The 21,978-nt window shown below is 53.8% G+C and overlaps 1 long non-coding RNA gene across 1 annotated transcript; it reads left to right on the top strand.

Moving 5' to 3' along the window:
• Positions 1-1,132: 1,132 nt before the first annotated feature.
• LOC144954770 (uncharacterized) lies at positions 1,133-21,978 on the top strand. Its single transcript, XR_013641352.1, has 6 exons — positions 1,133-1,212; positions 5,123-5,206; positions 11,348-11,389; positions 13,094-13,152; positions 17,638-17,710; positions 21,856-21,978. It is a non-coding gene; the product is annotated as an uncharacterized LOC144954770 (long non-coding RNA).

The following is a 21,978-nucleotide window of genomic DNA, read 5'->3' as shown; positions in this document are numbered from 1 at the left end:
TGTACTGCTGTGTCTGTACTGCTGTGTCTGTGCTGCTGCGTCTGTGCTGCTGTGTCTGTGCTGCTGTGTCTGTACTGCTGTGTCTGTACTGCTGTGTCTGTACTGCTGTGTCTGTGCTGCTGTGTCTGTACTGCTGTGTCTGTACTGCTGTGTCTGTACTGCTGTGTCTGTACTGCTGTGTCTGTACTGCTGTGTCTGTACTGCTGCGTCTGTGCTGCTGCGTCTGTACTGCTGTGTCTGTACTGCTGTGTCTGTACTGCTGTGTCTGTACTGCTGTGTCTGTACTGCTGTGTCTGTACTGCTGTGTCTGTACTGCTGTGTCTGTACTGCTGCGTCTGTGCTGCTGCGTCTGTACTGCTGTGTCTGTACTGCTGTGTCTGTACTGCTGTGTCTGTACTGCTGTGTCTGTACTGCTGTGTCTGTACTGCTGTCTCTGTACCGCTGTCTCTGTACCGCTGTGTCTGTGCTGCTGTGTCTGTACTGCTGTGTCTGTACCGCTGTGTCTGTGCTGCTGTGTCTGTGCTGCTGTGTCTGTACTGCTGTGTCTGTGCTGCTGTGTCTGTGCTGCTGTGTCTGTGCTGCTGTGTCTGTACCGCTGTGTCTGTGCTGCTGCGTCTGTGCTGCTGTGTCTGTGCTGCTGTGTCTGTACTGCTGTGTCTGTGCTGCTGTGTCTGTACCGCTGTGTCTGTACTGCTGTGTCTGTACTGCTGTGTCTGTACCGCTGTGTCTGTACTGCTGTGTCTGTGCTGCTGTGTCTGTGCTGCTGTGTCTGTACTGCTGTGTCTGTGCTGCTGTGTCTGTGCTGCTGTGTCTGTACCGCTGTGTCTGTACTGCTGTGTCTGTGCTGCTGTGTCTGTGCTGCTGTGTCTGTACTGCTGCGTCTGTGCTGCTGTGTCTGTGCTGCTGTGTCTGTGCTGCTGTGTCTGTACTGCTGTGTCTGTGCCGCTGTGTCTGTACTGCTGTGTCTGTGCCGCTGTGTCTGTACCGCTGTGTCTGTACTGCTGTGTCTGTGCTGCTGTGTCTGTGCCGCCGTGTCTGTGCTGCTGTGTCTGTACTGCTGTGTCTGTGCTGCTGTGTCTGTGCTGCTGTGTCTGTACCGCTGTGTCTGTACTGCTGTGTCTGTGCTGGGTGAACAGGATGCTGCGTTCGCTGCTGTCTGCAGACGGAGTGAATCCATCACTCATCACTGTCTTCATAGACGGATACTACGATGTGAGCGCTCACTCAGCTAGTCACTCAGCTACTCACTCAGCTACTCACTCACTCAGCTACTCACTCACTCAGCTACTCACTCAGCTACTCACTCAGCTACTCACTCACTCAGCTACTCATTCAGCTACTCACTCACTCAGCTACTCACTCAGCTACTCAGTCACTCACTCACTCAGCTACTCACTCAGCTACTCACTCAGCTACTCACTCACTCAGCTACTCACTCACCTACTCAGTCACTCAGCTACTCACTCAGCTACTCACTCACTCAGCTACTCACTCAGCTACTCACTCACTCACTAAGCTACTCACTCACTCACTCAGCTACTCACTCACTCAGCTACTCACTCAGCTACTCACTCAGCTACTCACTCAGCTACTCACTCACTCACTCAGCTACTCACTCACTCAGCTACTCACTCAGCTACTCACTCACTCAGCTACTCACTCACTCAGCTACTCACTCAGCCACTCACTCAGCTACTCACTCAGCTACTCACTCAGCTACTCACTCACTCACCTACTCACTCAGCTACTCACTCACTCACCTACTCACTCAGCTACTCACTCACTCAGCTACTCACTCAGCTACTCACTCAGCTACTCACTCAGCTACTCACTCACTCAGCTACTCACTCAGCTACTCACTCACTCAGCTACTCACTCAGCTACTCACTCACTCAGCTACTCACTCAGCTACTCACTCACTCACTCAGCTACTCACTCAGCTACTCACTCAGCTACTCACTCAGCTACTCAGTCACTCAGCTACTCACTCACTCACTCAGCTACTCACTCAGCTACTCACTCAGCTACTCACTCACTCAGCTACTCACTCACTCACTCAGCTAGTCACTCAGCTACTCACTCAGCTACTCACTCAGCTACTCACTCAGCTACTCACTCAGCTACTCACTCACTCAGCTACTCACTCAGCTACTCACTCACTCAGCTACTCACTCACTCACTCAGCTACTCACTCAGCTACTCACTCAGCTACTCACTCAGCTACTCACTCACTCACCTACTCACTCACTCAGCTACTCACTCAGCTACTCACTCAGCTACTCACTCAGCTACTGACTCACTCAGCTACTCACTCACTCAGATACTCATTCAGCTACTCACTCAGCTACTCACTCAGCTACTCACTCAGCTACTGACTCACTCAGCTACTCACTCAGCTACTCACTCAGCTACTCACTCACTCAGCTACTCACTCACTCAGCTACTCACTCACTCACTCAGCTACTCACTCACTCACTCAGCTAGTCACTCAGCTACTCACTCACTCACTCAGCTACTCACTCAGCTACTCACTCAGCTACTCACTCACTCACTCAGCTAGTCACTCAGCTACTCACTCACTCACTCAGCTACTCACTCAGCTACTCACTCAGCTACTCACTCACTCAGCTACTCACTCACTCAGCTACTCACTCAGCTACTCACTCAGCTACTCACTCACTCACCTACTCACTCACTCAGCTACTCACTCAGCTACTCACTCAGCTACTCACTCAGCTACTGACTCACTCAGCTACTCACTCACTCAGCTACTCACTCAGCTACTCACTCAGCTACTCACTCACTCAGCTACTCACTCAGCTACTCACTCAGCTACTCACTCAGCTACTCACTCAGCTACTCACTCACTCAGCTACTCACTCAGCTACTCACTCAGCTACTCACTCACTCACCTACTCACTCACTCAGCTACTCACTCAGCTACTCACTCAGCTACTCACTCAGCTACTGACTCACTCAGCTACTCACTCACTCAGCTACTCATTCAGCTACTCACTCAGCTACTCACTCACTCAGCTACTCACTCAGCTACTCACTCAGCTACTCACTCAGCTACTCACTCAGCTACTCACTCACTCAGCTACTCACTCAGCTACTCACTCAGCTACTCAGTCACTCACCTACTCACTCACTCACCTACACACTCACTCACTCAGCTACTCACTCACCCACTCACTCACCTACTCACTCAGCTACTCACTCAGCTACTCACTCAGCTACTCACTCAGCTACTCACTCACTCAGCTACTCACTCAGCTACTCACTCACTCACTCAGCTAGTCACTCAGCTACTCACTCACTCACTCAGCTACTCACTCAGCTACTCACTCAGCTACTCACTCACTCACTCAGCTAGTCACTCAGCTACTCACTCACTCACTCACTCACCTACTCACTCACTCAGCTACTCACTCAGCTACTCACTCAGCTACTCACTCAGCTACTGACTCACTCAGCTACTCACTCACTCAGCTACTCATTCAGCTACTCACTCAGCTACTCACTCACTCAGCTACTCACTCAGCTACTCACTCAGCTACTCACTCAGCTACTCACTCACTCAGCTACTCACTCAGCTACTCACTCAGCTACTCAGTCACTCACCTACTCACTCACTCACCTACACACTCACTCACTCAGCTACTCACTCACCCACTCACTCACCTACTCACTCAGCTACTCACTCAGCTACTCACTCAGCTACTCACTCAGCTACTCACTCACTCAGCTACTCACTCACTCAGCTACTCACTCACTCACTCAGTCACTCAGCTACTCACTCAGCTACTCACTCAGCTACTCACTCACTCAGCTACTCACTCAGCTACTCACTCAGCTACTCACTCACTCAGCTACTCACTCAGCTACTCACTCAGCTACTCACTCAGCTACTCACTCAGCTACTCACTCACTCAGCTACTCACTCAGCTACTCACTCAGCTACTCACTCACTCACCTACACACTCACTCACTCAGCTACTCACTCACCCACTCACTCACCTACTCACTCAGCTACTCACTCAGCTACTCACTCAGCTACTCACTCACTCAGCTACTCACTCACTCAGCTACTCACTCACTCACTCAGTCACTCAGCTACTCACTCAGCTACTCACTCACTCACTCAGCTACTCACTCACTCAGCTAGTCAATCACACACTCACTCACTGAGCTACTCACTCACTCAGCTACTCACTCAGCCACTCACTCAGCTACTCACTCAGCTACTCACTCAGCTACTCACTCAGCTACTCACTCACCCACTCAGCTAGTCACTCACACACTCACTCACTGATCTACTCACACACTCAGCTAGATACTCATTCAGCTAATCACTCAGCTACTGACTCACTCAGCTACTCACTCACTCAGCTACTCAGCTACACACTCAGCTAATCACTCAGCTACTCACTCAGCCACTCACTCACCCACTCAGCTAGTCACTCACACACTCACTCACTGATCTACTCACACACTCAGCTAGATACTCATTCAGCTACTCACTCAGCTACTGACTCACTCAGCTACTCACTCACTCAGCTACTCACTCACTCAGCTACTCAGCTACACACTCAGCTAATCACTCAGCTACTCACTCAGCCACTCACTCAGCTACTCACTCAGCTACTCACTCACTCAGCTACTCACTCACTCAGCTACTGACTCACTCAGCTACTCACTCAGCTACTCACTCAGCTACTCACTCACTCAGCTACTCACTCACTCAGCTACTCACTCACTCAGCTACTCAGCTACACACTCAGCTACTCACTCACCCCCCCACCCCCAAACCCACCCACCCACCCACTCACCCACCCACCCACTCACCCACTCACCCACCCACCCACCCACTCACCCACCCACCCACCCACCCACTCACCCACCCACCCACTCACCCACCCACCCACCCACTCACCCACCCACCCACTCACCCACCCACCCACTCACCCACCCACCCACTCACCCACTCACCCACCCACCCACTCACCCACCCACCCACCCACCCACCCACTCACCCACCCACCCACTCACCCACCCACCCACCCACTCACCCACCCACCCACCCACTCACCCACCCACCAATGCTTCTCTCCCCCCACAGGAGCCCATGGATGTAGTGACACTCTTCGATCTGAGAGGGGTTCAGCATCAACCAGTGGGGATCAAGAATGCACGCATCTCCCAGGTGGGTGGGTGGGTGGGTGAGTGGGTGGGTGGGTGGGTGAGTGGGTGGGTGAGTGGGTGGGTGGGTGGGTGAGTGGGTGGGTGAGTGGGTGGGTGGGTGAGTGGGTGGGTGGGTGAGTGGGTGGGTGGGTGGGTGAGTGGGTGGGTGGGTGAGTGGGTGGGTGGGTGAGTGGGTGGGTGGGTGAGTGGGTGGGTGGGTGGGTGGGTGGGTGGGTGAGTGGGTGGGTGGGTGGGTGGGTGAGTGGGTGGGTGAGTGGGTAGGTGGGTGGGTGGGTGGGTGAGTGAGTGGGTGAGTGGGTGGGTGAGTGGGTAGGTGAGTGGGTAGGTGGGTGAGTGGGTGAGTGAGTGGGTGAGTGGGTGGGTGGATGAGTGGGTGAGTGGGTGAGTGGGTGAGTGGGTGGTTGGGTGAGTGGGTGAGTGGGTGGGTGGGTGAGTGGGTGGGTGAGTGGGTGGGTGAGTGGGTAGGTGAGTGGGTGGGTGGATGAGTGGGTGAGTGGGTGGGTGGATGAGTGGGTGAGTGGGTGAGTGGGTGAGTGGGTGGTTGGGTGAGTGGGTGAGTGGGTGGGTGGGTGAGTGGGTGGGTGAGTGAGTGAGTGAGTGGGTGAGTGAGTGAGTGGGTGAGTGAGTGAGTGGGTGAGTGGGTGGGTGAGTGGGTGAGTGGGTGGGTGGGTGGGTGAGTGGGTGGGTGAGTGGGTGGGTGGGTGGGTGAGTGGGTGGGTGAGTGGGTGGGTGGGTGAGTGGGTGGGTGAGTGGGTGGGTGGGTGGGTGAGTGAGTGGGTGGGTGGGTGAGTGGGTGGGTGGGTGAGTGGGTGGGTGGGTGGGTGGGTGAGTGGGTGGGTGAGTGGGTAGGTGGGTGGGTGGGTGAGTGAGTGGGTGAGTGGGTGAGTGGGTGAGTGGGTGGTTGGGTGAGTGGGTGAGTGGGTGGGTGGGTGAGTGGGTGGGTGAGTGAGTGAGTGAGTGGGTGAGTGAGTGAGTGGGTGAGTGAGTGAGTGGGTGAGTGGGTGGGTGAGTGGGTGAGTGGGTGAGTGAGTGAGTGGGTGGGTGAGTGGGTGGGTGAGTGGGTGAGTGAGTGAGTGGGTGAGTGGGTGAGTGGGTGGGTGGGTGGGGGGGTGGGGGGGTGGGTGAGTGGGTGAGTGAGTGGGTGGGTGGGTGAGTGGGTGGGCGGGTGAGTGGGTGAGTGGGTGGGTGGGTGAGTGGGTGAGTGGGTGGGTGAGTGGGTAGGTGAGTGGGTAGGTGAGTGAGTGGGTGGGTGGGTGAGTGGGTAGGTGAGTGGGTAGGTGAGTGGGTAGGTGAGTGAGTGGGTGGGTGGGTGGGTGAGTGGGTGGGTGAGTGAGTGGGTGGGCGGGTGAGTGGGTGGGCGGGTGAGTGGGTGAGTGGGTGGGTGGGTGGGTGAGTGGGTGAGTGGGTGGGTGGGTGAGTGGGTAGGTGAGTGGGTGAGTGGGTGAGTGGGTAGGTGAGTGAGTGGGTGGGTGAGTGGGTGGGCGGGTGAGTGGGTGAGTTGGTGAGTGGGTGAGTGGGTGGGTGGGTGAGTGGGTAGGTGAGTGGGTGAGTGGGTGAGTGGGTGGGTGAGTGGGTAAGTGGGTGGGTGAGTGGGTGGGTGAGTGGGTAGGTGAGTGAGTGGGTGGGTGAGTGGGTGAGTGGGTAGGTGAGTGGGTAGGTGAGTGGGTGGGTGGGTGAGTGAGTGGGTGGGTGGGTGAGTGGGTGGGTGAGTGGGTGAGTGGGTGAGTGGGTGAGTGGGTGAGTGAGTGGGTGGTTGGGTGAGTGGGTGAGTGGGTGGGTGAGTGGGTGAGTGGGTGAGTGGGTGAGTGGGTGAGTGGGTGGGTGAGTGAGTGAGTGGGTGAGTGAGTGAGTGAGTGGGTGAGTGGGTGGGTGAGTGGGTGGGTGAGTGGGTGAGTGGGTGAGTGAGTGGGTGGGTGAGTGGGTGGGTGAGTGGGTGGGTGAGTGGGTGAGTGGGTGAGTGGGTGGGTGGGTGGGGGGGTGGGGGGGTGGGTGAGTGGGTGAGTGAGTGGGTGGGTGGGTGAGTGGGTGGGCGGGTGAGTGGGTGGGTGGGTGGGTGGGTGGGTGGGTGGGTGAGTGGGTGGGTGGGTGAGTGGGTGGGCGGGTGAGTGGGTGGGCGGGTGGGTGAGTGGGTGAGTGGGTGGGTGGGTGAGTGGGTGGGCGGGTGAGTGGGTGAGCGGGTGGGTGGGTGGGTGAGTGGGTGAGTGAGTGGGTGGGTGAGTGGGTGGGTGGGTGAGTGGGTGGGTGGGTGAGTGGGTGGGCGGATGAGTGGGTGGGCGGGTGAGTGGGTGGGCGGGTGAGTGGGTGAGTGGGTGGGTGGGTAGGTGAGTGGGTAGGTGAGTAGGTGAGTGGGTAGGTGAGTGGGTAGGTGAGTGAGTGGGTGGGTAGGTGAGTGGGTAGGTGAGTGGGTAGGTGAGTGGGTAGGTGAGTGAGTGGGTGGGTGGGTAGGTGAGTGAGCGGGTGGGTGGGTGAGTGGGTGGGCGGGTGAGTGGGTGGGCGGGTGAGTGGGTGGGTGGGTGGGTGGGTGGGTGAGTGGGTGAGTGGGTGGGTGGGTGAGTGGGTGGGCGGGTGAGTGGGTGAGTGGGTGGGTGGGTGGGTGAGTGGGTGGGTGGGTGGGCGGGTGAGTGGGTGGGTGGGTGGGTGAGTGGGTGAGTGAGTGGGTGGGTGAGTGGGTGAGTGGGTGGGTGGGTGAGTGAGTGAGTGGGTGGGTGGGTGAGTGGGTGGGCGGGTGAGTGGGTGAGTGGGTGGGTGGGTGGGTGAGTGGGTGAGTGGGTGGGTGGGTGAGTGGGTAGGTGAGTGGGTGAGTGGGTGAGTGGGTGGGTGGGTGAGTGGGTGGGTGGGTGAGTGGGTGGGCGGGTGAGTGGGTGAGTGGGTGGGTGGGTGGGCGGGTGAGCGGGTGAGTGGGTGGGTGGGTGAGTGGGTGAGTGGGTGGGTGGGTGAGTGGGTGGGCGGGTGAGTGGGTGAGTGGGTGGGTGGGTGGGTGAGTGGGTGGGTGAGTGGGTAGGTGAGTGAGTGGGTGGGTGGGTGAGTGGGTGGGCGGGTTAGTGGGTGGGCGGGTGAGTGGGTGAGTGGGTGGGTGGGTGGGTGAGTGGGTGAGTGGGTGGGTGGGTGAGTGGGTGGGTGGGTGAGTGGGTGGGTGGGTGAGTGGGTAGGTGAGTGGGTGAGTGGGTGAGTGGGTAGGTGAGTGAGTGGGTGGGTGGGTGAGTGGGTGGGCGGGTGAGTGGGTGAGTTGGTGAGTGGGTGAGTGGGTGGGTGGGTGAGTGGGTAGGTGAGTGGATGAGTGGGTGAGTGGGTGGGTGAGTGGGTGAGTGGGTGGGTGAGTGGATAGGTGAGTGGGTAGGTGAGTGAGTGGGTGGGTGAATGGATGAGTGGATAGGTGAGTGGGTAGGTGAGTGGGTGGGTGGGTGAGTGGGTGAGTGGGTGGGTGAGTGGGTGGGCGGGTGAGTGGGTGGGCGGGTGAGTGGGTGAGTGGGTGGGTGAGTGGGTGGGTGGGTGAGTGGGTGGGTGGATGGGTGGGTGGGTGGGTGGGTGGGTGGGGGAGTGGGTGAGTGGGTGAGTGGGTGGGTGAGTGGGTGGGTGGGTGAGTGGGTGGGTGGATGGGTGGGTGGGTGGGTGAGTGGGCGGGTGAGCGGGTGGGCGGGTGAGTGGGTGGGTGAGTGGGTGGGCGAGCGGGTGGGTGAGTGGGTGGGGGGCGAGTGGGTGGGGGGTGAGCGGGTGGGGGGTGAGTGGGTGAGTGGGTGGGTGAGTGAGTGGGTGAGTGGGTGAGTGAGTGGGTGGGTAGGTGAGTGGGTAGGTGAGTGGGTAGGTGAGTGGGTAGGTGAGTGAGTGGGTGGGTGAGTGGGTGAGTGAGCGGGTGGGCGGGTGAGTGGGTGAGTGGGTGGGTGGGTGAGTGGGTGAGTGGGTGAGTGGGTGGGTGGGTGAGTGGGTGGGTGGGTGGGTGGGTGAGTGGGTGGGCGGGTGAGTGGGTGAGTGGGTGGGTGGGTGGGTGAGTGGGTGAGTGAGTGGGTGGGTGAGTGGGTGAGTGGGTGGGTGAGTGAGTGGGTGGGTGGGTGAGTGGGTGGGGGGGGTGAGTGGGTGGGCGGGTGAGTGGGTGGGTGGGTGGGTGAGTGGGTGAGTGGGTGGGTGGGTGAGTGGGTAGGTGAGTGGGTGAGTGGGTGAGTGGGTAGGTGAGTGAGTGGGTGGGTGGGTGAGTGGGTGGGCGGGTGAGTGGGTGAGTGGGTGAGTGGGTGAGTGGGTGGGTGAGTGAGTAGGTGAGAGGGTGAGTGGGTGAGTGGGTGGGTGGGTGAGTGGGTGGGTGGGTGAGCGGGTGGGCGGGTGAGTGGGTGAGTGGGTGGGTGGGTGAGTGGGTAGGTGAGTGGGTGAGTGGGTGAGTGGGTGGGTGGGTGAGTGGGTAGGTGAATGGGTGAGTGGGTGAGTGGGTGCGTGGGTGAGTGGGTGGGTGGGTGGGTGAGTGGGTAGGTGAGTGGGTGAGTGGGTGAGTGGGTAGGTGAGTGGGTGGGTGAGTGGGTGAGTGACTGGGTGAGTGGGTAGGTTAGTGGGTGAGTGGGTGAGTAAGTGGGTGGGTGGGTGAGTGGGTGAGTGGGTAGGTGAGTGGGTGAGTGGGTGAGTGGGTAGGTGAGTGGGTGAGTGGGTGAGTGGGTGAGTGGGTAGGTGAGTGGGTGGGTGGGTGAGTGGGTGAGTGGGTGAGTGGGTAGGTTAGTGGGTGAGTGGGTGAGTGGGTAGGTGAGTGAGTGGGTGAGTGGGTGAGTGGGTGGGTGAGTGGGTGAGTTTGTGAGTGGGTAGGTGAGTGGGTGAGTGGGTGAGTGGGTGGGTGGGTGAGTGGGTGAGTGGGTGAGTGGGTAGGTGAGTGGGTGAGTGGGTGAGTGGGTAGGTGAGTGGGTGAGTGGGTGAGTGGGTAGGTGAGTGGGTGAGTGGGTGAGTGGGTGGGTTAGTGGGTGAGTGGGTGAGTGGGTGAGTGGGTGGGTGGGTGGGTGAGTGGGTGAGTGGGTGGGTGGGTGGGTGAGTGGGTGAGTGGGTGGGTGAGTGGGTGATTGGGTGGGTGGGTAGGTGAGTGGGTGAGTGGGTGGGTGGGTGAGTGGGTGAGTGGGTGAGTGGGTGGGTGGGTGAGTGGGTGGGTGGGTGAGTGGGTGAGTGGGTGAGTGGGTAGGTGAGTGGGTGAGTGGGTGAGTGGGTGGGTGGGTGAGTGGGTAGGTGAGTGGGTGAGTGGGTTAGTGGGTGGGTGGGTGAGTGGGTGGGTGGGTGAGTGGGTTGGTGAGTGGGTGGGTGGGTGAGTGGGTGGGTGGGTGAGTGGGTGGGTGAGTGGGTGGGTGAGTGGGTGGGTGGGTGAGTGGGTGAGTAGGTGAGTGAGTAGGTGAGTGGGTGGGTGAGTAGGTGAGTGAGTAGGTGAGTGAGTGGGTGAGTGAGTGGGTGAGTGGGTAGGTGGGTGAGTGGGTGGGTGAGTGAGTGAGTGAGTGGGTGGGTGGGTGGGTGAGTGGGTGGGTGAGTGGGTGGGTGGGTAGGTGAGTGGGTGGGTGGGTGGGTGGGTGAGTGGGTGGGTGGGTGGGTGAGTGGGTGAGTGAGTGGGTGAGTGGGTGGGTGAGTGGGTGAATGAGTGAGTGAGTGGGTGAGTAGGTGAGTAGGTGAGTGAGTGGTTGAGTAGGTGAGTGGGGTGAGTGGGTGAGTGAGTGATTGAGTGGGTGAGTGGGTGAGTGAGTGAGTGGGTGAGTGGGTGGGGAGTGAGTAGGTTAGTGAGTGAGTGAGTGGGTGAGTGAATGAGTGAGTAGGTGAGTGGGTGAGTGGGTAGGTGAGTAGGTGAGTGAGTGGGTGAGTGAGTGAATGGGTGCGTGAGTAGGTGAGTGGGTGAGTGAGTAGGTGAGTGAGTGAGTAGGTGAGTGAGTAGGTGAGTGAGTGGGTGAGTGAGTAGGTGAGTGAGTGAGTGGGTGAGTGGGTGAGTGAGTTAGTAAGTGAGTGGGTGAGTGAGTAGGTGAGTGAGTAGGTGAGTGAGTGGGTGAGTGGGTGGGTGAGTGAGTATGTGAGTGAATGAGTGAGTAGGTGAGTGAATGAGTGAGTAGGTGAGTGGGTGAGTGAGTATACTAGTGAATGAGTGAGTGAGTTGGTGAGTGAGTAGGTGAGTGAGTATGTGTGTGTGTCTGTGTGTGTCTAACAGCACTACAAAGCGAGCTTGACTGCTACATTCAACCTATTCCCTGTGAGTACGACACACAGACACACACACACAGACACACACACACAGACACACACACACAGACACACACACACAGACACACACACAGACACACACACAGACACACACACACAGACACACACACAGACACACACACAGACACACACACACAGACACACACACAGACACACACACAGACACACACACACAGACACACACACACAGACACACACACAGACACACACACAGACGCACAATATCTCACCCACTCTCTCTCTGTCTCTCTCTGTCTCTCTGTATCTCTGTCTGTGTCTCTGTGTCTCTCTGTGTCTCTGTGTCTCTTTTTGTCTCTGTGTCTCTGTGTGTCTCTGTGTCTCTGTGTGTCTCTGTGTCTCTCTCTGTGTTTCTCTGTGTCTCTCTGTCTGTGTCTCTGTGTCTCTGTGTGTCTGTGTGTCTCTGTGTGTGTCTCTGTGTCTCTCTGTCTCTGTGTGTCTCTGTGTTTGGATCTGTGTGTCTCTGTGTGTGTCTCTGTGTGTGTCTTTGTGTCTCTCTGTCTCTGTGTGTCTGTGTGTCTCTGTGTGTGTCTCTGTGTCTCTCTGTCTCTGTGTGTCTCTGTGTTTGGATCTGTGTGTCTCTGTGTGTGTCTCTGTGTGTGTCTTTGTGTCTCTCTGTCTCTGTGTGTCTGTGTGTCTCTGTGTGTGTCTCTGTGTCTCTCTGTCTCTGTGTGTCTCTGTGTTTGGATCTGTGTGTCTCTGTGTGTGTCTCTGTGTGTGTCTTTGTGTCTCTCTGTCTCTGTGTGTCTGTGTGTCTCTGTGTGTGTCTCTGTGTGTGTCTCTGTGTATCTCTGTCTCTGTGTGTCTCTGTGTCTCTCTGTCTCTGTGTGTCTCTGTGTCTCTCTCTGTGTTTCTCTGTGTCTCTCTGTCTGTGTCTCTGTGTCTCTGTGTGTCTTTGTGTCTCTGTGTGTGTCTCTGTGTCTCTCTGTCTCTGTGTGTCTCTGTGTGTGTCTCTGTCTCTCTGTTTCTCTGTGTCTGTGTCTCAATCTGTCTCTCTCTCTGTGTCGCTGTGTGTGTCTCTGTGTCTCTGTGTGTCTCTGTGTGTGTCTCTGTGTGTCTCTGTGTGTGTCTCTGTGTGTGTTTCTGTGTCTCTGTGTGTCTCTGTGTCTCTGTGTGTCTCTGTGTGTGTCTCTGTGTGTGTCTCTGTGTCTCTGTGTGTCTCTGTGTGTGTCTCTGTGTGTGTCTCTGTGTGTGTTTCTGTGTCTCTGTGTGTCTCTGTGTCTCTGTGTGTCTCTGTGTGTGTCTCTGTGTGTGTCTCTGTGTCTCTGTGTGTCTCTGTGTGTGTCTCTGTGTGTGTTTCTGTGTCTCTGTGTGTCTCTGTGTGTGTCTCTGTGTGTGTCTCTGTGTCTCTGTGTGTCTCTGTGTGTCTCTGTCTGTGTCTCTCTGTGTCTCTCTGTCTATGTCTGTCTCTCTCTCTGTGTGTCTCTGTGTCTCTGTGTGTGTCTCTGTGTCTCTCTGTGTCTCTGTCTCTGTCTCTGTGTGTGTCTGTGTCTGTGTGTGTTTGTGTGTGTGTCTGTGTGTGTGTGTGTCTGTGTGTGTCTGTGTGTGTCTCTGTGTGTGTCTGTGTGTCTCTCTGTGTGTGTCTGTGTGTCTCTCTGTGTGTGTCTGTGTGTGTCTCTGTGTCTCTGTCTCTGTGTGTGTGTCTGTGTGTGTCTGTGTGTGTCTGTGTGTGTAGGAGGCTCCACATGTCATCGTGTTGGAGGAGGATTTGGACGTGTCTGTTGACTTCTTCAGGTAGACAAACCACATAGACACACAGAGAGACACCGTCTGTGTGTGTGTGTCTATGTATGACTGTGTATGTCTGTGTGTGTCTGTGTGTGTGTGTGTCTGTGTATGACTGTGTGTGTCTGTGTGTGTGTGTCTGTCTGTGTATGTGTGTCTGTGTGTGTGTGTGTCTGTGTGTGTGTGTGTCTGTGTGTGTGTCTGTGTGTGTGTGTGTCTGTGTGTGTGTATGACTGTGTGTGTCTGTATGTGTCTGTGTGTGTGTCTGTGTGTGTGTGTCTGTCTGTGTGTGTGTCTGTGTGTGTGTGTCTGTGTGTGTGTATGACTGTGTGTGTGTCTGTGTGTGTGTATGACTGTGTGTGTGTCTGTGTGTGTGTGTGTCTGTATGTGTCTGTGTGTGTGTCTGTGTGTGTGTGTCTGTCTGTGTGTGTGTCTGTGTGTGTGTGTCTGTGTGTGTGTGTGTCTGTGTGTGTGTCTGTGTGTGTGTGTGTCTGTGTGTGTGTATGACTGTGTGTGTCTGTATGTGTCTGTGTGTGTGTCTGTGTGTGTGTGTGTCTGTCTGTGTGTGTGTCTGTGTGTGTGTGTCTGTGTGTGTGTCTGTGTGTGTGTGTGTGTCTGTGTGTGTGTGTGTGTGTCTGTGTGTGTGTGTGTGTGTCCGGCAAAACAACCTCCTACCTTCTCGCGGTGCCGGACGGGCAACACTGTCGTGGGCAGTGCTGTGGGGGGAGGGCCAATGCCCATTGGCCTCTCCCCTCATGGCGTCTGTGACCACCACAGTGGCTAAACGGGGGCTCTGGACGGGTGCGAGGGGCTGGTAACCCCTCCACCTTCAATTAACCACCACTAAACTACGATTTAAACATAAACCTGTAATTAATAAGCTTGTGCCGGAGGCCCCGGGGGGTCAGGCTTTTATGACGTCTCCTGGCCAAACCCCATTTGGCGGAGCCAGGAGATTGAATTTTAACCCTCGGGGCTCCTCCAGTAACAACGAAAAACCATTGCGGATGGCCACGTGGAATGTTCGAACGCTCACTGCGGAGGAGAGGCTGCCACTCCTCTGTCGGGAGCTGGACCGGTACCGCCTGGATCTCTGTGGCATTCAGGAGGTCCGGTGGACCGGTTCTGGCTCCTGCCACCATGAGGGGTGGACAGTCCTCTACTCGGGGCAGGAGACTGCCAAACAACAGGGTGTGGCTCTTCTTCTGAACAAAAGAATGAAGGGGGCGTGGGAGCGTGGCGGTGAGGTGTGGGAAGCTGTAAGCCCCAGGATACTTTGGGCTCGCCTTCCCATCAACCAGAGGCGAGGAGTGGTGGTCGTGGTTACTTACGCCCCCACCGAAGACGAACATCCGTGGAGGGATGCAGGCAAAGCCGATGAGTCAGACGCTTTCTATGACCTACTGTCACAGGTGCTGGCTAAAGTGGCCACTCGGGACAGAGTCATCTTGTTGGGTGACTTCAATGCCCGAGTTGGTCATGATGCTGGCACCTGGTCTGGAGTGATTGGAAGGCATGGGCCAGATCAGCTCAATAACAACGGTAGGAGGCTGCTAGATTTCTGTGCAGCCCATGGGCTTGTAATTACCAACACGCTCTTCCGGCATCGGCGCATCCACACAACATCATGGATGCATGCCGGGTCCAAGCAAGAACATCTGCTGGACTACGTAGTGACGGACCAGCGGATGCGAGCCCATGTCCTTGACACCAGGACCTACCGTGGAGCTGATCTGCCCTCTGACCATCGACTAGTCATCTGTAAGATGCGCCTGCCATTCTTCCACTCCGGTGGTGGGTGTACACCCAGGATCCCATTCCAACCAAAAGTGGCCTGGTCTAAGTTAGCTGATGAAAGTTGCAAGCGAGAATTTCATCATCGCTTGCAGCTGGGGTTGGCATCGTCCCCCACTCCACCTGATGTCGAGGGTAAATGGGCGAGGTTTAAGACTGTGACTCATGCAGCTGCAATGGCTGCTTTGGGTACGCGGTCCAGACCTCCCCGGGAACCCTGGCTGACGGAGGAGGTGTTCAGGTTAATTGAGAAAAAGCGACAGGCCCACTCTCATCGCCTACAGCATCCCACGTCAGAGAATGAGGAGGTTTACCGCAGCCTTCGCTCGGAGGTTCGGAGAGCCGTAAGGCGCTGTAAGGATGGGTGGTGGTCGCGGGTTGCTGAGGAGATGGAGTCTGCCTCAGTGGCCCGCGATCACAAATCACTATTTAACTCCATCAAAAAAGTAACCTGCAGCGCCACACCTATTACCATCATTAGAGGAAAAAACGGTGATCCAATCTCCGACCCCCAGGAACAGGTTTGCAGATTTGCTGAGCATTTCTGTGAGGTCCTGGGGGAGGGAAAATCTCTCAGCCAGGAAAACATCATGGCACAAAGTGGGGATAACCCTGCTGAGGCTGCGGTGCCTCAAATATTGGAAGAGGTCACCCCCTGTGAGTGGCTGGCTGAGGTACCGGCTGTTGAGGAAGTACTGAGGGCGATCCGGAGTCTGAGACCAGGGAAGGCACCGGGCAGAGATGATCTCCCAGGCGAAATGCTGAGGGAGGGTGGCGTTTGTGCACAGACTGCCCTATATGACATCATAACAACAGTCTGGACCACTGGACGGGTTCCGCAGGACTGGAAGGATGCCCTGGTGGTCCCCCTCTTTAAGAAGGGGGACCGCACAGACTGTAACAACTACAGGGGCATCTCACTCCTCAGTGTGCCGGGTAAGGTCCTGGCAAGGATTATTCAACATCGCCTTGCTAGGCATGCTGAGGAGAGGCTTGCGGAGCCCCAATGTGGTTTCAGGAAAGGGCGGTCCTGCACAGATGCCATATTTTCTGTCCGTCTGCTACAGCAGAGGTGTAGGGAATTCCAAAAAGACCTACATCTCTGCTTTATTGACCTGGTCAAGGCCTATGATACCATCAGTAGGACTGGGCTCTGGGTTGTTCTTCGTGCTTTCGGAGTCCCTGACCCTCTGCTCACGATCATTAAGGACCTTCATGATGGTGAGCGGGCCCGGGTAAAACTACGTGGCCGGGAGTCGGAGCCTTTCCCTGTACACCTTGGGGTGCGACAGGGATGTCCTCTGGCTCCCACATTATTTAACATCTATTTCGACTGCGTAGTTCGTGAAGCCTTCAATAGCTGTACCGGGGGAATTACCATTTGGTACAGATATAATGGGAGGCTGATCGACGCCCGGGTGCGATCAAGGGATGGCTCCCTATTGGTCAACCACGTTATGTATGCCGATGATTTGGTAATAGCTGCTCATTCAGAAGAGGAGTTGGAGACGCTGCTGCTGAGGCTGGAGTGTGCCACTAAGAGGTGGGGCCTTACCATCAGCCCCACCAAAACTAAGCACCTGCCTGGGTATTTTGTACCATCGGGCACTCCGCCCCCACAACTCCCAATCGGTGATGGGGCAGTTGTGGAGAGAGTAGAGAGTTTCCCATACCTGGGCAGTGTGCTCATGACCAGCTCCAGTTTATCAGCAGAGGTCTCACTCCGAATCAGTCGAGCGGCAATATCTTTTCATCGGTTGCGTAACGCTGTGTGGAAGCTACCTGGTCTGTCGCTCCGCACGAAGCTTCAGGTCTTCTCGGCCACGGTCATTCCCTCCCTTCTCTACGCTTGCGAAACGTGGACCCCCCTAGTGGAGCATCTTCGCCGGTTGGAAACATTTAGGCTGGCCTGCCTACGATCCATCCTGGGTTTGACCAGGCTGGATTGTGTGAGGAGCTCACAAGTCCTTGAAAGATCTGGGCAAAGTCCCATCAGTGAGCTCCTCCGGCAGGCAAGGCTGCGTTGGCTGGGTCATGTAGCCCGCATGCCCAGCCACCGCATGCCTAAACAGCTTTTGTTCGGCCGGATCGAGGGGGCTAAACGGGCGCGGCACGGGCTAGAGAAGAGATGGAGTGATGTGGTACAGGAGGACGTGGAGCTGAGTGGACTTGCCGATGACTGGTACCAGCGGTGTCAAGATCGGCCTCAGTGGAGGAGGCTCGTGAAGGACGCTACTGGGCAGTTGGAGGCAGTCGCCCTCCAACAACAACGGAGGGCGGAGGAGCGACGCTCACAACAACGAGCGGAGCGCCGGGTGGCTAAAGCACAGCAAGTTGGCACAGTAGGGGGCACAGGTGGTGCATCAGCCAGTCATCTCGGTCATCTCGGTCAGTCGACCCGTGGCACCTGGGTCTGCCCCGTGACCTCCTGCCAGCGGGCGTTCGACACTTCACGTGGCCTCAAGGTGCACATGGCCTGGCACAAGCGTCGTGGTGACGTCACCGCCACTTAGTGGCGAATGGCGGTTGTTGTTGTTGTTGTGTGTAATTGTGTGTGTAACTGTGTGTGTGTCTGTGTGTGTGTGTGTGTCTGTGTGTGTGTCTGTGTGTGTGTGTGTGTGTAACTGTGTGTGTGTCTGTGTGTGTGTGTCTGTGTGTGTGTATGACTGTGTGTGTGTCTGTGTGTGTGTCTCTCTGCAGCTTCATGAGTCAGACTTTGCATCTTCTGGATGAAGATCCCAGCATCTACTGCATCTCCGCCTGGAACGACCAGGTGACGTCATCATCATCATCATCATCATCTACACAGTGACGTCATCATCATCATCATCATCTACGTGACATCATCATCATCTACGTGACATCATCATCATCATCATCTACTACACAGTGACATCATCATCATCATCTACGTGACATCATCATCATCTACGTGACATCATCATCATCTATGTGACATCATCATCATCTACGTGACATCAACATCATCTACGTGACATCATCATCATCTATGTGACATCATCATCATCTACGTGACATCAACATCATCTACGTGACATCATCATCATCTACGTGACATCATCATCATCTACGTGACATCATCATCATCTACGTGACGTCATCATCATCTACGTGTCATCATCATCATCATCTACGTGACATCATCATCATCTACGTGACATCATCATCATCTACGTGACATCATCATCATCTACGTGACTTCATCATCATCATCATCTACTACACAGTGACATCATCATCATCATCTACGTGACGTCATCATCTACGTGACGTCATCATCATCTACGTGACATCATCATCATCTACGTGACGTCATCATCATCTACGTGACATCATCATCATCTACGTGACATCATCATCATCTACGTGACATCAACATCATCTACGTGACATCATCATCATCTACGTGACATCATCATCATCTACGTGACATCATCATCATCTACGTGACGTCATCATCATCTACGTGTCATCATCATCATCATCTACGTGACATCATCATCATCTACGTGACATCATCATCATCTACGTGACATCATCATCATCTACGTGACTTCATCATCATCATCATCATCATCTACGTGACATCATCATCATCTACGTGACGTCATCATCATCTACGTGACGTCATCATCTACGTGACGTCATCATCATCTACGTGACATCATCATCATCTACGTGACGTCAACATCATCTACGTGACATCATCATCATCTACGTGACATCATCATCATCTACGTGACATCATCATCATCTACGTGACGTCATCATCATCTACGTGTCATCATCATCATCATCTACGTGACATCATCATCATCTACGTGACATCATCATCATCTACGTGACATCATCATCTACGTGACGTCATCATCATCTACGTGACATCATCATCATCTACGTGACGTCATCATCTACGTGACATCATCATCATCTACGTGACATCATCATCATCTACGTGACATCATCATCATCTACGTGACGTCGTCATCATCGACGTGACATCATCATCATCTACGTGACATCATCATCATCTACGTGACGTCATCATCATCTACGTGACGTCATCATCTACGTGACATCATCATCATCTACGTGACATCATCATCATCTACGTGACATCATCATCATCTACTTGACATCATCATCATCTACGTGACATCATCATCATCTACGTGACATCATCATCATCTACGTGACGTCATCATCATCTACGTGACGTCATCATCATCTACGTGACGTCATCATCATCTACGTGACGTCATCATCATCTACGTGACGTCATCATCATCTACGTGACGTCATCATCATCTACGGGACGTCATTATCATCTACGTGATGTCATCATCATCTACGTGACATCATCATCATCTACGTGACGTCATCATCATCTACGTGACGTCATTATCATCTACGTGACGTCATCATCATCTACGTGACGTCATTATCATCTACGTGATGTCATCATCATCTACGTGACATCATCATCATCTACGTGACATCATCATCATCTACGTGACATCATCATCATCTACGTGACGTCATCATCATCTACGTGACGTCATTATCATCTACGTGATGTCATCATCATCTACGTGACGTCATCATCATCTACGTGACATCATCATCATCTACGTGACATCATCATCATCTACGTGACATCATCATCATCTACGTGACGTCATCATCATCTACGTGACGTCATCATCATCTACGTGACGTCATCATCATCTACGTGACGTCATCATCATCTACGTGACATCATCATCATCTACGTGACATCATCATCATCTACGTGACATGATCATCATCTACGTGACATCATCATCATCTACGTGACGTCATCATCATCTACGTGACATCATCATCATCTACGTGACGTCATCATCATCTACGTGACGTCATCATCATCTACGTGACATCATCATCATCTACGTGACATCATCATCATCTACGTGACGTCATCATCATCTACGTGACATCATCATCATCTACGTGACGTCATCATCTACGTGACATCATCATCATCTACGTGACATCATCATCATCTACGTGACATCATCATCATCTACGTGACGTCGTCATCATCTACGTGACATCATCATCATCTACTTGACATCATCATCATCTACGTGACATCATCATCATCTACGTGACATCATCATCATCTACGTGACGTCATCACCATCTACGTGACGTCATCACCATCTACGTGACATCATCATCTACGTGACATCATAATCATCTACGTGACGTCATCATCATCTACGTGACATCATCATCATCTACGTGACGTCATCATCATCTACCTGACGTCATCATCATCTACGTGACATCATCATCATCTACGTGATGTCATCATCATCTACCTGACGTCATCATCATCTACGTGACATCATCATCATCTACGTGACATCATCATCATCTACGTGACGACATCATCATCTACGTGACGTCATCATCATCTACGTGACATCATAATCATCTACGTGACATCATCATCATCTACGTGACATCATCATCATCATCTACGTGACATCATCATCATCTACGTGACATCATCATCATCTACGTGACATCATCATCATCTACGTGACGTCATCATCTACGTGACATCATCATCATCTACGTGACATCATCATCATCTACGTGACATCATCATCATCTACGTGACATCATCATCATCTACGTGACGTCATCATCTACGTGAAATCATCAGCATCTACGTGACATCATCATCATCATCTACGTGACGTCATCATCATCTACGTGACGTCATCATCATCTACGTGACATCATCATCATCTACGTGACATCATCATCATCTACGTGACATCATCATCATCTACGTGACGTCATCATCATCTACGTGACGTCATCATCATTTACGTGACATCATCATCATCTACGTGACATCATCATCATTTACGTGACATCATCATCATCTACGTGACATCATCATCATCTACGTGACATCATCATCATCTACGTGACGTCGTCATCATCTACGTGACATCATCATCATCATCATCTACGTGACGTCGTCATCATCTACGTGACATCATCATCATCTACGTGACATCATCATCATCTACGTGACATCATCATCATCTACGTGACGTCATCATCATCTACGTGACGTCATCATCATCTACGTGACGTCATCATCATCTACGTGACGTCATCATCATCTACGTGACATCATCATCATCTACGTGACATCATCATCATCTACGTGACATCATCATCATCTACGTGACGTCATCATCTACGTGACATCATCATCATCTACGTGACGTCATCATCATCTACGTGACGTCATCATCATCTACGTGACGTCATCATCATCTACGTGACGTCATCATCATCTACGTGACATCATCATCATCTACGTAACATCATCATCATCTACGTGACGTCATCATCATCTACGTGACGTCATCATCATCTACGTGACATCATCATCATCTACGTGACATCATCATCATTTACGTGACATCATCATCATCTACGTGACGTCATCATCATCTACGTGACGTCATCATCATCTACGTGACGTCATCATCATCTACGTGACGTCATCATCATCTACGTGACGTCATCATCATCTACGTGACGTCATCATCATCATCATCATCTACGTGACGTCATCATCATCTACGTGACGTCATCATCTTCGTGATGATGATGATGACGACGTTTTTGTTGTTGATGTTGATGGTCGTTGTTGTTGGTTGTTGTTGATGATGTTGATATTGTTGTAGATGTTGATTATGTTGATGATGTCGTTGTTGGTTGATGTCGTTGTTGGTTGTTGATGTTGGTGGTTGTTGTTGTTGATGCTTGTTGTTGATGGTTGTTGTTGATGGTTGTTGTTGTTGTTGTTGTTGCTGTTGCCAGGGCTACGAGCACACGTCCCAGGATGCTTCACTGCTATACCGCGTGGAGTCCATGCCGGGTCTGGGCTGGGTGCTGTCACGTTCCCTCTACCTGGACCAGCTGGAGCCAGCCTGGCCCACTCCT

Source organism: Lampetra fluviatilis, unplaced genomic scaffold (assembly GCF_964198595.1).
Source record: "Lampetra fluviatilis unplaced genomic scaffold, kcLamFluv1.1 SCAFFOLD_278, whole genome shotgun sequence".
NCBI classification, from domain to species: domain Eukaryota; kingdom Metazoa; phylum Chordata; class Hyperoartia; order Petromyzontiformes; family Petromyzontidae; genus Lampetra; species Lampetra fluviatilis.
Note: the sequence above shows the minus strand (reverse complement) of the source record. Positions and strands in the feature narration are given on the sequence as shown.